This window comes from Triturus cristatus, chromosome 5_2 (genome assembly GCF_964204655.1).
Source record: "Triturus cristatus chromosome 5_2, aTriCri1.1, whole genome shotgun sequence".
In the NCBI taxonomy this organism is placed as follows: domain Eukaryota; kingdom Metazoa; phylum Chordata; class Amphibia; order Caudata; family Salamandridae; genus Triturus; species Triturus cristatus.
In genome coordinates, this window is record NC_140588.1 from 329884343 (window position 1) to 329898689 (window position 14347).

Below are 14347 nucleotides of genomic sequence, written 5' to 3' on the forward strand. Positions count from 1 at the left end.
CTAGGGGGCGAGCAATACCCACCCTGTAATGTTGAAGTCATTCATTTCTATGGCAGTGCCGCTGTGTAGTGTCCAAGTTACTGAAATAGAGCTCTGAACCCCGAACTGCCAGAGGGGTAAAACACTTGCTCATCTTTGTAGCATCACATTAAGTATATTCCTCCTTCAGGCGCTAGCAGGCTCAGCGCTCAGTCGTCACTCCAGGACACCCCTTTATGTGTCACCTTTTAGAGAAGCACTAGTGCTGGCTGTTCGAGGAGAGACCTCGAGGCACTAAATCTAGCTAAAAGTCGGGGTTGGCTAGATTATGCCACAAGAAGTTGCAGTTATACTAAACAATAATACCACAGAATTCTTCTATAGCATTATTTCACTATTTTGTCATTTTTAACGCGGACATGCCCAGGCAAACATTTCACCGCATTAGATCCTGTTTAACACCTGAATACAGCATTTAGCATCTGAAAGGTGACCAATTAACCCTTGCAAAGGGTCTGCTGTCGCATCGCACTGCACCAATTTTGTCACCTTTTAGAAACTTTTGATGGGTTTGAGCAACAAACAACCGTTTTGAGCTGAACCCTTCAAATTATACAGCAGACGGTTGAATTTGAAGCAGGGGTGGTAAACTCCTGTAATGTGAAATGTTATGTGAACACTAATTTACATTTAAAACTGTCTGCAAGGAAAGCAACTTCTGGCTCATAGTGTGCAACGTGTAAGATCGTACATCATAACCTCAATGCATTACATAGTTATTGGCATTCCTTGGTGCCTTTACTGCGAGAACTAGGTAACCATTTAAATTCAGTGCACCCTGCAACATTCCCATCCTGTAAAGCGTCTGGATTTGACTGAGAGGTTTCTTATGCGGGATTGCCACCATTTAACTGCTCAAAAGGCACATCATTAGGCTGAAACCAACATAATAATAAATCGTATTTGTAAAGCGTGAACATATCACCACCCAAGGGTTTCAAGGCGCCGAGGACCATCAGAGAGATTAAGTGAGCTATTGCCCAGAGTCACATGATGCTGAGCTGAGCTGCTGCCAGGGATCGAGCCACCAGTCCGCGCTCCAGAATCAGCCGCTTTGGCCCCTGATCCACAGGTTTGCCTCCAAGCATAGATTTGGGACTTTTGAAGCAGCCAGTCACTCAAACACTGGTAACCAATGAGGTAGGAATAGACATATTCTAGTGCTGGCGGGAAAGAATGATGGCCTTGAATTGGTTGAAATTACTGTTGTGCTGCGATTGGCTAGTAGAGTTTGTTTATCGGTTGCTCATTGGCTATGTTGCTCCATAGACTGTACCTAGGATTGAGTAGAGAGGTTTGGGGGATAGCACGCGAGAGCAATCTTTACAGTACCTGTTGTATTTATGGCCCAGGATTTTGCTACTGTGCATCCTGATTTCCGGCTATTTGACTATTCACTATGTGATTTCGCCTGTCTGTCTGCAGTTCGTGTTTGAGGCAGCTAGAAGACCTCTGTTAATCTTGTGAACGTACCGGAAATTAGTGAGTATGTTGGTTTTAGTCGACTACAGCCTTCTAGCCTGCAGCAGAGCGTCAGCAGCCCCCCACCCTAAACTTTTAGGGGACCGCGTATCCCTAAACTTATATAAATGTGATTCCAACCCCCCATTGTACGTTTTGACTAAAGCCTGCATAATAGGCAGTGCTGGAAATAAAAAAAATATATTCCGGGAACCCATAAATTGGGGATCAGTTCCTGGCAGCGAAACGGTGGTGGGGTTACTCTGTGTGGGTGGCTTTGTGTGTGTGGCTCTGTGTGCGGGTGCAAATGCAATAGGTCTCGCATTTGAGAGTGATTAAGCTATTGACATTGTAAATAACAATGCCGTTTCTTTAAATGTTTTAAAAACATAAACAAAAATGTCATGAGCAATGCCAATAACTCTAACTTTAACAATGCCGAGACCATTTCATTGTAAATGCTTGTTTAAAGAAGATTTTGCATCTTAATGAAATTATAAAAATGCAAAATTTGTTTACTAAAATGTCGACGAGCATAATCTCGTGATTATCTTGTTTCCACTCTAGTCGCCACGGCTTTTCACAGATAGGGAAGCTGGTGCGCATTGTATGCAACTGGTGTCATCCAGATTGCCCTCTTGTGTTTCATCCGGGAAACTAAGCCCCTGTTGCAAACGGGCCTGGGGTTTCGCTCAGAGCTGGTTTGCCTGCGGTGCTACCACACCTGCGCAACCCGAGCCCCGCACCTTCCTGACTCACCTGCTCGACTCACTGGTTCAGGGCGGTTTTGTTATTGCGAGCAGGCACTCAGTTGTTCCCAGATGAAGCATCTGTGCACTAGGTATTTCAGACCAAGTTTGCCTGCTCACTGAGTACGCCAAGCCTTGGATGGGGACACTTGCCACCGCCCTTAAGGCATCCAGTCCAACTTTCTAGAGTCTTAAGAACATCAAAAAGTTACCACGGCCATCCGGCGCTGTATTTTGGATTTTAAATCGGCACATTACTCAGTGGCTCCATAAGAACCCTGGAACCGTTTGTTGAAAGGTAGCCAAGAGTCCTTTGGGTCTAGTGATTTCGCATGACCAATAACAAACCATAATAACTCTCTCTCATTTTAAGAGAACTGACTATTGGCCATTACACTATTTTGTATTCCGCTCTTTAGGTGGGGGAAAATAAGTGAAGATACTCCCCAAATTCACGCTTGAACTAGGGGCTGAGCCATTCATTTAATGGAATTCTGATTTTCCAATTGTACAGATGTGTTAAGATGCAGTGATATTTCTGCCAGGCGTACAGTATTCCTTTTGTCCTTGCATTTAAATATTGAGTAACACTTGGTCTGCAGTGACAACCAGAATTTATGATTCAGATTGAAAAATCCTAATATTATCCTTGTGGTGCCATTGACTACTTTTCTGATAATCAGGTAACATACTTCAATCAGTAGCCAGCAAGAGGAAAACACAGCTGGTGTTTGACCAGCCCGCATGTTTAATAAATATTACTTGCTTTAGGCACTCTGTCTACCAGCCATGTAAGTAGGTTACCTCACCCTACTTATTGCATTTTGCTACTAGATAGTGTTATAGGGAACTATATTGACTGTCAAAATATCTGGCAGTTTATTCCTATGTGCATAAACCTAACAGCCCATGCGTCCTAATGTCTCTGCACTATACATCAGTTGCTGCTATAAAGTAAACGACTCTGCTAATGTATTCGTAAATATTTGTGATGTGTTGTAGTTATGAAAGTGCATGCTAAGTGGAGCCATGTGTGTCAGTTTTCTTCAGATAAACTATTCTTTTTGCCTTTTTTGACACAACTGTAATAAAAAACATGCAAGCGCAACAATATTTTAAAGATAAATGTAAAGAATACATTTAGAAAAAAGAAAAACGCCTGGAGTCTAAACACTACTAGCATATGCTTGAAACTGAATATAGCAATGGGTGTCTGTTTCGTGAGGGATAGCACACAGTCTGTTGTTGTCTTAAAATTCCAGCATGGTTGCAACATTAAGGATCAACTATTTTTGACATCTTGGAATGGTAAAAGGATATATTATGGACAACAGCGTTACAGAATGGTCCCTTGGTTTGGATGAACAGGCAACTTGTGATCCTGTGCACTGCAGATGAAATAAGCAGCAAGCGACCTGTCCGTACTCCTTTGAGGTTGTAGTATCCTCTTAAGAAAAATTAAGATAAAAAAGAGAAGCAAATAAATGAGAGGAATTATAAAAGGAGACCATTAAAAACTAAAGGAGCAACTAGCACCGACACCAAAGAGCACCCATTTTACTGTGGATATATGTATGTGATGAGAAAATACTGTCACTCCCAGGGCAGGAGAGCCAGTCACTGATGTGAACTGAACCATTATCCCATGCAGTACACGGTCATGGATGGAAGAAGAGTGTAGATGACATTCAGACAGACCATTGGCAGAAGAGAGCTCACCCAAAGACCCTCTATGTATTTGTATGGCTATATTTATTATATAATGATTTGTTTATTACAAGTTTTGTGCCAGACAGCTGAGCTTGTCAGGGCCTCAGAAGAGATGCTAGCAAGAACTGTTACAGTGCAAATCTTATAGCCGTAGGGTTTTATGAGGCAGTAACCAAAACCAAAATCCTCCATACAAATGTAGTCTGTAACATTTCATGTTACAAAATATCGGTGGTCTGATTTTAATACAAAGAAATAGCAATCCACTCCTAAATGCCTGTAGATGTTTTAATATATTATTCTCACAATCAATATATCTGAAAGAAACACGTTAGTTAGATTCCTCACCTTAGAATATCCCCAGGCGTCAGGCTGGATCCGGAAAGATTTTTCGTCAGCAATACCCCTTGCGCGTCGCTAGGCGTCGTCTGCGGCTCCGCGTCCGTCGTCGGTGTCGTGCACCAGAATGACGTCATCGGAGTACAAAAACGCCGCACTCGCGCGCTGACGTCAGTTCTTCTTTTTTCCGCGCCAGACAGCGCCGATCCGGGAAGAGCTTACCCCTTAGTAATTTTTTGACTACATTTTTTTGACTCTTTTTGGTCTACTTGTCGACTCGACTCTGGTGCCGGTAGGATGCCTGGGTTTAAAGCCTGTGACTCCTGTCACCGACTGATGTCGGTGACGGATCACCTTCGCCGATGCCTTTACTGTCTGGGGCCCGACCACGATGCAGAATCGTGCCTCGACTGTCAGGCCTTGACCTCGAAGGCTAGGCGGGTGCGGTCCTGTAGGCTTCTCGAGCTTCGACACTCGCCTCCGCGCCGTTCAAGGTCCCGGTCCAGGAGGAGGTCGAAGGACCGGTCGCGGAGCCACAGCCACCATCACTGCTCATCGGGTTCGAAGTCTTCAGGTAAGTTGAAGCACTCAAAGAAGTCCAAGAGGCGACACCGCTCTTCGGACTCCCTTCACCACTCGGTTGAGGGTCAGGGTGGTCCCACCCTTGCGGCTCCGTCGGAGCCGCTGGAGCCGCGTCCGTCCCCATTCCCGCCGGTCCCTGGGACTGACGCGACTCCGGCGGAGATCAGTGCCTTCCTCTCGGCCATGAGGGGCCTGGCTCTGCCGTCGACGCCTGCGGGCCCCGCGGGCTCGACTGGGCGACCTCGCGAGCCAGCGGCTCCGGCGGCTTCGGTCCCGACGCCACAGGTCCCTGAGGGATCCAGGCCTGGATCTCTGCCGGCGCCGGTCGACCTCACGACGCCTCCTCCGCCAGCGCCGACACCGGTTCCACCTCCGGCGCCGTCTCTGGATGACGCTGTTACCCTGTTCAGCCCTGGTCTGGGGCCGGTGCGGCGCCGCCCGACGCCGCATCTGACGCCGATGGATGAACATTTCATCTACCGCCCGGCTCCGGTTATTCCCCCTGTTTATCAGGAATCGGATGACGGGGGCGACTGGGAGGGGTCTGAGGACCCTATAGGCAGGCAGGCCCATTTATCACAGGACTGGGCAGACTAACTGGGGGATGCCAGTGGTCTGGACACCTCCCCGGACACTGGTTTCATCTCTCCTCTGACTGCGGCCTCGGACGAAGTTGCAGCTTGTTCAGTGGTGCTGCGCAAGGCGGCCGACGCCCTTGGGCTGGAGTTGCCTGCTGTGGCCGTTTGGACTAACCTCCTCACTGAAGTGCTTCAACCGTCAGCAAGCTCCTCGGAGCCTCTGCTGCAGTTCAATGAGGGACTAGTGGACGTTCTGCAGGGCACCTGGTCCAAGCCCTCCACAGTACCTCCTGTGGATCGGAACGTGGGCTGGCGCCACCGCCCTGCTCCGGGCGACCCTAGTTTTCTGTCCCAACACCACACTCCCGAGAGTCTGGTTATCCAGGCCTCTACTTCCCAATCCTCCTTCCCGTCCGCTCCTCCGGATCGGGAATCCAAGAAGCTGGAACAGTTCGGAAAGAAGCTGTTCTCTTCCCTTAGTTTGGGCCTGCGGTCCTTGAATACCGCTTGCCTCTTGGACCGTTATTCCCACTCTCTGTGGGATACGGTGGAGGAAGTGCTGCCCCTGTGTCCGGAGGTGGCCCGGACACGTCTCGCCCAGGCTCTCGCCGACGGGCAAGATGCAGCACGACCTGCTATACGATGTGGACTAGACACTACGGACTCGCTGGGTAGGGCGATGTCAACCACGGTGGCGCTCTGTCGCCACACCTGGCTGCTGTCCACGTCTTTCTCGGGGGATGTCCAGAGTACCCTCATGGATATGCCCTTTGATGGCACTTGCCTTTTTGGCGAGAAGGCGGATAGTGCGCTGGGGCGCTTCAAGGACTCCCGAGCTACGGCCAAGTCCTTGGGCCTCTTGGCCCCGCGACTGCAAACTTCTGCCTTTCGCCACTTTCGTGGCCAAGGAAGGGGCGCCCCCTCACGTCCGCCTAGCCACCGGCCGCGGACTCAACCTGCACGCGGACGTGGATTCCGCCGAGGCGGTACCGGGGGACAACGTGCCGGTAAGTCCACATCCACCCTGGCAGCATCCGCAAACCTCAAAGCCCTCCTAGTCCGAGCTTTCAGGCCCATTCCACGCCAGTGGGCGGCAGAGTTCGCCATCACCGGCTCCACTGGCGTTCCATCACGTAGGACAGGTGGGTGCTGCAAATCGTCCGAAGGGGCTACTCCCTCCCCTTTCGAGACGACACCTCCAGCCATGCCACCGCAGTACCACCGTATGTCGGGGGATCGCTTGAATCTTCTGCGGGAGGAAGTTGCGGCCCTCTTGGCCAAAGGGGCCGTCGAGCGTGTTCCTTGTCCAGAAGTTGGTCGTGGTTGCTATTCCCACTACTTTCTGATTCCCAAGAAGGGCAAAGGGAGCCTACGCCCTATCTTGGACCTCAGGAGCGTCAACGCCTTCCTCCGGAAGGAGAGGTTCAAGATGCTCACCTTAGCTCAGGTTCTGGCTGCCCTAGACCCTGGAGACTGGATGGTAGCGTTGGACTTGCAGGATGCTTATTTCCACATCCCTGTCCTGCCGGCCCACCGGCGTTACCTGTGATTCACGGTGGGTCAGGAGCATTTTCAGTTCACCGTGCTCCCCTTCAGCCTCACCAGTGCCCCTCGGGTGTCACGAAAGTGATGGCGGTGGTCGCAGCTCATCTGCGCAGATTAGGGGTTCCAGTCTTCCCCTATCTTGACAACTGGCTGTAGAAGGCGGGTTTGCCCCAGCAAGTCGACTCCCACCTCCAGACTACGGCCGACCTCCAGCATTTGCTGGGGTTCTCCGTCAATGTGCCGAAGTCGCATCTGAGTCCCTCCCAGAAGCTCCTCTTCATCGCAGCGGTTCTGTGCTGGGAGCGGCTCTGGACTCGGCGCAGTTCCGGGCCTATCCGCCGGAACAGCGGGTCCGGGATATTCAGTCTCTGATTCCCATTTTTCAGCCTCTATCACGGGTTTCGGTCAGGTTGGTGCTGCGGCTTCTGGGTCTGATAGCCTCCTGCATCCTATTAGTGCATTACGCCAGGTGGTGAATGTGGGCTCTGCAGTGGGACCTGAAGTTTCAGTGAGCCCAGCATCGGGGCAACCTGTCTGACCATGTCTTGATCTCGGAGGGCACTGCGAAGCAGTTGCAGTGGTGGCTTACGAACTGCGATTGGGTCAGCGGCAGATCCCTCTCCCTACCCCAACCGGAGCACGTAGTAGTGACGGATGCGTCCCTCCTGGGATGGGGGGGGGGGGGCATTTGGGGGAGGCGGAGATCAGAGGCCTCTGGTCTCCGGCAGAGTCTCAGCTCCATATCAACCTTTTGGAGCTGAGAGCGATCCGACTTGCACTGAAGGCATTCCTTCCCGTTATCCGGGGAAGTGTGGTGCAGGTTGTGAGAAGTTGGCCTGATATGTAGTGCTCACTATTCTAGTGATCACTGTGTATCATTCCAAACGACCCTTATTGTTGATTGGTTGTAAGTCAACCTTATAGACCAGCTATCCTAGTAGCGTGGACAAGAGCAGTCTTCAGGCTAAACTCTAGAGGGCGTGTTAAGCCAGCTGTTTACCATCACATATACCCCTTGAACGCCAAGTGAAAGGACACCACACAAGTTGTTATGAAAATAAAGGATATTTATTTATAACAAGACTACCCTGGCTCTTTATGAGTCAGGGAGCTAAGCACAATACAAAACTCTTAGGAAAATACTTCTGGTTGCACAATTTACACAAATGCCCGAAGGGCACGAAACCATTTACACTGCAAGTGGAATGGGAGAGGTTAGAAAGTTTAAAGTTACTGATTCCGAAGGAATCCGATCAGTGGGACTAAACGAAAAAGGAACTGGACACTTGTAGAGTGAACCTACGATGGAGCACCGAGATGCTCGAGTTACCTAGCCCAGAGGCTGCGGCTGCGTGGGGTTCAGCAAGATGTCGGGAGTCCTCGTAGTCTCAGGAGCCTGAAAGAAGAAGTTGCTGGCAGGCGACCAGTGTCGATGTTCAGCGAGATCCAAGCCTGGATCGGTGATGAAGGAAACCTGAAAGCAGAGGGGACTCAGTTCTCAACCGCTAGCCAGCGATCGTGTGGGTACCAGGAAGGTACCGGATGAAGTCACCTCGACCAGGTGAGTGGATGACGTCGGACTCGGCTGTTCCTCGGACCAGGAGGCGCGGCGGGGACCAGGATGGAGGGCGAGCTGTCCCACGAAGGTGTCTGCTGTCGATGATGCTGGGCCCAGGAGTGGGGCAGCAGGTCTTGGCAGTGGCAAACCCACGCTGTGGAGTCAAGATGGCGTCTGGAGTGGACCAGGAGGGTCCGAGGTACTCCTCTGTTGAAGGGGAGCAAGAGCCAGTCTGGAGCAACCAGACCAGTGATGAAAGACTGTCGTGGTGCGTCGTGAAGAGGGCCACAAGCCGGTCGGCGAGTGGTCGGACAACGCGGTGAGTAGCAAGGAGCAGAAGGGCCCCCACGCAGATCTCGTGGATGCTGGGGAGGCAGACTTCGGTGCTGGAGCCGCTCAGGGTTAGGGCTTCTCAAACCCTAGGTGCACTCACTCGAGGGTCCCTCGGTGGGCGTGCTAGATAAGCGTCGTGCAGGTTCTGAAGAGGGCCGGCCCCGCAGGTCTCGTCACACCTACGAATCTCAGCTGGGCTGACGATGTAGGTAGAGGTCAGAGATGGCAGGGAACCCGGGTCTCGTCGAGCTGGGCAGTCTTGATCCGTGGGAGAGACGTACAGCAAACCGCAAGCGCTTAGGTGGTGCCTGCTGGTGCAGGGTGGCTACTCCTTAGCCACAAGGGAGAGTCTTCAGAAATAGTCAAGAGTTCCTTTCGTGGAAAGTAGTTCAAGATTCAGAATTATCCAATTTGGGAAGGGGACTCGCTCCTACCTTTATTCTAGGAAAAGGGGCTGGCCCGTGACTAGGTCCTACCTATGGGTGGGGCCAGGAGGGGGGTGGTTACACCCCTATCCTTTGTCCGGCTTTGCCCCAGCTCAGGGGCAGGGTTGCCCCCGAAACTGGTTTGAGCCGGGCTATGCACAGTGAGCACCGGGGTGCCACTTGCAATCACCTTCCTTTCAGCCCTGCCTACCTGGGATACACAAACCCTGTCTGGGATGGTGCTAACACCGCCCTCGACAGGAAACCCTTTGTCCAAGCTCCCCTCGCTGGAAGGTCTCCCAGCAGCAGGAGGTCAGACTTGTGTCTGGTGGCAGCATCCATTTTGTGATGCTGAGGCTTGAGTCAACTTTAACTGGGGTTCAAGGTTACTTCCATGTCGTGCCCCTCTAAAAGGGGGGAATGCTAACCCCGTCGCCAGAATTGGCGAGGGGTTCGTATTCCAATTCGTATGACACCTTACTCGACATGTGTGGGTGATGCGATGCCAGAGTTAGCAAATAACCGCGAGGATTATAATGCATTTTAAGGTAGATGGAACGGCTATTAGGACTTGGTTCCGCAAGCCGTCGACGGGCTCAGCTCGCGCCAGAGCACCATCCCACATGATTCCCCGCACTCTGCCTTCAGGATTGATAAGGCCTGCCATAGGAGTGACTGATAGGAATCCATGTGTCCATTCTAGGGTTAGGTATAGGAATACTACACCTACAGCAACGGGTGATTACACCACCTTGCCCCAGCTGTCGTGCAGCCAGTTGTGTCAGATTTGGGCGGCCATCCAGGGGTGGCATAATACATGCTGCAGCCCCTGGTAGGCCCTGGGTACACCGATGCCCTGGATACCTGTGGTATGCTGATACAGGGACTGATAAGGCGGCCCAGTTCCAATTAGTGGATGCACCTAATGTACATGTGTGTTAATTTCGAGAGAGAACAGCTAGGCTGTGGGTCTGATTGGCAGGCCCACAGCCAGGGAAAGTCGTAAACCAATGAAGCAAAAAGCAAAAAATCTGGGTGATCATAGGATTGCAGACCCTACTCTCGTACATGACCCCCCCCCCCCCCCCAAACTTTGGGACAATAAGCTAACCTTGACCAGGTGAGTCTTCTTGCTCTAAGTGGAAATACCTGGAGAGCCCATCTGCATTGCCATGATCAGTGCCAGGTCTATGCTCCACTGTGAAGTCCATCCCCTGTAGGGAAATGGACCACCTAAGTAGTTTGGGGTTTTCACCCTTCATTTGATTTAGCCACAAGAGGGGCTTATGGTCGGTCTGAATCTTGAAGTGAGTGCCAAACAAGTATGGCCTCAACTTCTTCAGGGCCCAAACCACAGCAAAGGCCTCCCTCTCAATAGCTGACCAATTCTTCTCTCTGGGGGTCAGCCTCCTGCTAATAAAAGCTATGGGCTGGTCATGACCATCAAAATTCAGCTGAGATAGAACAGCTCCCACACCCAACTCCGAAGCGTCTGTTTGGACAATGAATGTTTTGGAGTAGTCTGGACTCTTTAGGATAGGCGCTGTGCACATGGCCTGCTTTAGGTCATCGAATGCCTTTTGACAGCTTGCTGTCCACTGAACTTTTTTTGGCATCTTTTTACTTGTCAGATCGTTTAGCGGGGTCACAATGGATCCATAATTTCTGACAAATTTCCAGTAATAACCAGTCAGGCCCATAAAAGCTCGAACCTGAGTCTGGGTGGTTGGAGGAGCCCAGTCCTGGATGGCCTGTATTTTGCTCTCCAATGGCTGAACCTGGCCTCCACCTACAAGGTGGCCCAGGTATACAACCTGTGTCTGCCCTATCTGGCACTTAGTGGCCTTGATAGTGAGGCCTGCCTTTTGCAGGGCCTCTAACACTTTCCTCAGGTGGACCAGGTGATCCTCCCAGGTGGAGCTAAAGACAGCGATATCGTCCAGATACGCCACACAGAAGTCGTCCAACCCAGTGAGAACTCGATTCACCAGCCTTTGGAAGGTGGCAGGTGCATTTTTCAAACCAAAGGGCATTACCACGAACTGATAATGCCCACCCGGGGTAGAAAATGCTGTTTTGGGCTTGGCCTCCTCAGCTAACCTGATTTGCCAATACCCAGCTGTCAGGTCAAATGTACTTAAGTAGTTGGCCGAAGCCAACCGGTCTATAAGTTCACCTGCTCTTGGTATCGGGTGGGCGTCAGTCTTAGTGACTGCATTGAGGCCTCTGTAGTCCACGCAAAACCTCATCTCTTTCGTACCGCCCTGGGTGTGAGGTTTTGGCACCAGAACTACTGGACTAGCCCAGGGGCTGTCCGAGGGCTCAATGACTCCCAGCTCCAACATTTTCTGCACCTCTGTCTTGATGCAGTCTCTGACATGATCAGGCTGTCGATAGATTTTACTCTTTACGGGCAGACTGTCCCCAGTGTCGACCTCATGGGTACACCAATTGGTCTGACTGGGTGTCAGAGAGAACATATGTCGAAAGGATTGAAGAACCTGTTTACAATCCTGTTGTTGATGTCCAGAGAGGCTGCCACAAAAGACAACACCATCTACTGACCCATCGTCAGGGTTCTGAGATAGCAGGTCCGGGAGAGGGTCACTCTCCTCCTCCTGTCCCTCATCTGTGGCCATGAGCAAGCCCATTCCCCCCTGTCGACATATGCCTTGAGCCTGTTTACATGGAGCACCCGGTGGGGGCTCCGGGGAGTTCCCAGGTCTACCAAGTAGGTGACCTCTCCCTTTTGCTCAATGATTGTGTGGGGCCCAGACAATTTGTCTTTGAGTGCTGCTGGGGCCACTGGCTCCAGCACCCACACCTTCTGTCCAGGCTGAAACACAGTCAGGACAGCCTTTTGGTCGTGCCAAGCTTTTTGTAATTCTTGGCTCGCCTCAAGGTTTTTAGATGCCTTTTCCATGTACTCAGCCATCCGCGAGCGGAGACCGAGCACATAGTCCACAATGTTTGATGCCGGCTTTTTGAGAGGTCTCTCCCATCCTTCCTTTACCAAACAAAGGGGTCCCCTTACAGGATGTCCGAACAGAAGTTCAAAAGGGCTGTAGCCAACCCCCTTCTGCGGGACCTCTCTGTAGGCGAACAAGAGGCAGGGTATCAGGACATCCCATCTCCGCCGAAGCTTTTCAGGTAGTCCATGAATCATCCCTTTTAGGGTCCTGTTGAATCTCTCAACAAGCCCATTGCATTGTGGGTGATAGGGTGTGGTGAATTTGTAGTTGACACCACACTCCTTCCACATAGCAGTCAGATATCCCGACATGAAGTTTGCACCTCTGTCAGAGACAACCTCCTTAGGGAAGCCCACTCTGGAGAACACTCCAACTAGGGCTCGTGCCTCAACAGGTGCTGTAGTGGTCCTAAGGGGAATAGCTTCAGGATACCTGGTGGCGTGGTCCACCACCACCAGTATAAACTTGTGCCCTGATGCTGTCTGGGGTTCCATTGGTCCGACAATGTCGATCCCCACCCGTTCAAAGGGTACCCCCACCACCAGCAGTGGTATGAGGGGGGCCTTTGTCGTGCCACCTGACTTACCACTGGCTTGGCAAGTGACACAGGAGCGACAAAACTCCTTCGTATCTTCGGACATGTGGGGCCAGTGAACGTGTGGAACAATTCTGTCCCAAGTCTTATTCTGGCCTAAGTGACCTGCAAGGGGAATCTCGTGGGCCAAGGTAAGAAGGAAACCTCTCAGAGACAAGGGGACGACCAGCCTCCTGGTCGCGCCAGGCTTGGGGTCTCTTGCCTCGGAGTACAGGAGTCCATCGTCCCAGTACACTTTGTGCGTACCTGTGGCGTTCCCTGCAGCCTCAGCAGCAGCCTGCTGTCTGAGGGGTTCAAGTGAGGGGCAGTCTAACTGTGCCTTATCCCAGGTCTTCCCTAGAGGGTCCCCCTGAGCCCAGAAACTCAACCTGACCAGGTTCAAGCTCTTTTGGCTCAGTTTCCCTTAGTTCTTTAAGGTCAGCCTCCTCAGAGACTTGATCCACGACCTGGGGCAAGGGGGAAGGCGAGGCCTTACCCTTACTGCTCTTTTTCTTGGATGGTGTCTGGTCCGTTCTTCCAGGATCCAGCACCTGTTCAGTAGGGCATCTTTTGGCCTGTGACCTGGTCACAGCAAGGACATGTGCTGGCAAGCCTAACATTTCTATGTGAGTCCTCTGCTCCCCTTCTGACCATTGTGACGTTTCCAAATCATTGCCCAACAGACATTCTACGGGGAGGTCTGAACTAACCACAACTTTCTTCGGGCCACTTACCCCTCCCCAGGAGAAATCAACAACTGCCACACTGTGATTGGTAGTGACATTGCTGGCATTGGTCACTAGGTAATCGGTACCTAGCATGATCTGTCCAGGGTCCACAAAGTTTGGTGTCACCGTGGTGACACTGGCACAAGTGTCCCTGTAGGCCTGAGCCACTTTTCCATTGATCAAAGGCGTCTGCCTGTATTTGCCCAAAGTATTGGGACTGGCATCAGGGGACATATCCATATCCCCTGTACAGACCAGGACGGCCTGAGTGAGCGTGCCAACTAAGTCGTCACTCCCCTCAGTTCCGAGGGTTAACCCAACTAATGCCTTGGGAGGCGCACTACCACTGCTGACTGTACTAGGGGGTGCAGGTGCCATAGGGGCTGCAGTGGCAGGAGTTTGCCCTCCTTTCTTGGTGCACTCACTAAACCAGTGAGTCTTACTTTTACAGTATTGGCACCACCTTTTTGACTGGCCTTCTGGAGTCTTCTTTTTCTGCTGTGAAGCCTGACCCCCACCCTCTTTGGTTTGTTGGGGGCCTGTCGAAGACTTCTGGTCATTTTGTTCGTTCTTGTTACTTCCCTTTTGGTCTGCTTTCTTCTGACCACCCTGGTTCTGAGTCTGGTTCTGCTTGACCCTTGTTCTGACCCATCTGTCTGCCTTCTTTCCCAATTCTTGGGGAGAGGTCAGCTCCGAGTCGACAAGGTGCTGATGCAACAATTGGTTCTGACAGTTGTTTAAAATCTGTTCTCTT